The 1,886-nt window shown below is 43.7% G+C and overlaps 1 long non-coding RNA gene across 1 annotated transcript in view; it reads left to right on the top strand.

Annotated features, from left to right (window-relative positions):
* The first annotated feature begins 1,241 nt into the window (after window positions 1–1,241).
* Window positions 1,242–1,886, top strand: part of LOC135106070 (uncharacterized) — an 86,399-nt gene continuing 85,754 nt past the window's right edge. Inside the window, exon 1 of the long non-coding RNA XR_010271119.1 lies at window positions 1,242–1,317. This is a non-coding gene — a long non-coding RNA (uncharacterized LOC135106070). The remainder of the gene's footprint in view (window positions 1,318–1,886) is intronic.

Here is a 1,886-nt window from a genome sequence, read left to right as displayed (position 1 = left end):
AGGCCGGTTGCAGCTTTTATTTTTTCTTTATTTCTTTCCATCAGGTTAGGTTTATATTAATTCAGTTAGTTAGGTTTGCTTAAGTCTCTCTCTCTCTCTCTCTCTCTCTCTCTCTCTCTCTCTCTCTCTCTCTCTCTCTCTCTCTCTCTCTCTCTCTCTGTGGTGCTAATGGTGCAGGAAGGCCTTGTCTACCTGCACCATAAGCCACTATACCATGCGTCACTGTACATTTAAACTGTACCCCAAAAACTTAACCTAACTGGCCCTCACTTAAAAAAAAATGTATCGTTTTTTTTTCGTGTTCTTAATATTTCAGTGCTACAATACCACATCACTGTACCCTATGATGCTAATGGTGCAGGAAGGCCTTGTCTACCTTCACCATAAGCGACTGTACCATGCGTCACTGTACCTTAAAACTGTACCCACAAAAACAACCTAACTGGCCCTCACCTGAAAAAAAATATCTTTTTTTTTTTGTGTTTGCTTAATATTTTCAGTGCTACAGTACCACAGCACTGTACTCTATGGTGCTAATGGTGCAGGAAGGCCTTGTCTACCTTCACCATAAGCCACTGTACCATGTGTCACTGTACCTTAAATCTGTACCACAAAAACAACCTAACTGGCCCTCACCTGAAAAAAAAAAAATCTCTTTTTTTTTAACCTAACCTAACCTAACCTAACCTAACCTTACCTAACCTAACCTAACCTAACCCTAACCTGACCTGGACCTGACCTGACCTAACCTAACCTAACCCTAACCTGACCTAACCTAACCTAACCTAACCTAACCTGACCTGACCTAACCTAACCCTAACCTAACCTAACCCTAACCCTAACCTAACCTAACCTATCCTAACCTAACCGAGACATTAAAAATTAGTCACAAGGCAAAAAGACGATTCAAAGTGACTGACATACCAAGCAATTAATTAGTGAAATCAGTCTTTGTTGACTACTCCAAAGCCTTTCAGTTTGTCGACCTCAGTATACTGTTAGGAAAAAGTGCATTATTAAGACATTATTAGTGGTTGTATCACGGTATTTTATAATAGACTTATAACTAGTTTCCCCTGAAAATCTTTCGTTTTCTATCATTCTTTCATTCTACACGCCTGAGCCCTGACAGAGACCCAGAGAAATGTAAACAGGCACGAGTCAGACTTGATATAGGGCTGAATTTGTTGCTTTTTCAGAGAGGGGCAGTCGGTCTGTACATGCGTGAGGTGGCGAGAGAGCGTGTCCAGGGGGCGGCTAGTAGCGTGTGCCACCGTGGAAATATGTACAGACATAAAGAAGACGCCCTCAAGAAAGGTAAGGCCGGTTCCAGCTTTTTATTTTTATTTATTTATTTCCATCCCGGCCTGGGACCGCCCCTTTCCCGAGTCCTGAGGTGTTGGTGGACGGCCCGGGGGTGCTGTGTGCCCGTGAGTGTACCAGGTGCCTCAAGCTTATACAAAACAAGGAAAGTTTGAAGCATTTTTAGAGGGGCAGTCGGTCTGTACTCGTACATGCGTGTACATTAATTTTGAGGTGTTCCTTGTCATCCCCTGTCACTCCTGCCTGCCTCTGTCACCTCTACCAATCCCTGTCAAGCTCTGCCAAGCCCTTTGTCACCTCTCAAGTAATGAGGTGGCTTGAGATGTGAGATTTTAAACAGAAGCCTTTGCTGTCACCCCTGCCAAGCCCTACCAAACCCTGTCAGCCCCCACCAAGGCCCTCTCAAGCCACCACTCAACCCCCTACCGAGACCTATCAGCTCTATAATCTGAAAAAAGTGCAGTGTCTTAGGAGGGATTGATTAAGTAAACAGTGACTTATGGCCAAAATGGAACTATATGGAGATTAAGTAGAGATTAGAATAGAAGCTGAAATTGAGCAGG

The sequence above is a fragment of the Scylla paramamosain genome, chromosome 12 (assembly GCF_035594125.1).
Source record: "Scylla paramamosain isolate STU-SP2022 chromosome 12, ASM3559412v1, whole genome shotgun sequence".
NCBI classification, from domain to species: Eukaryota; Metazoa; Arthropoda; class Malacostraca; order Decapoda; family Portunidae; genus Scylla; species Scylla paramamosain.
The sequence above is the reverse complement of the archived record's forward strand: the minus strand, read 5'-3'. Positions and strand labels throughout refer to the sequence as shown.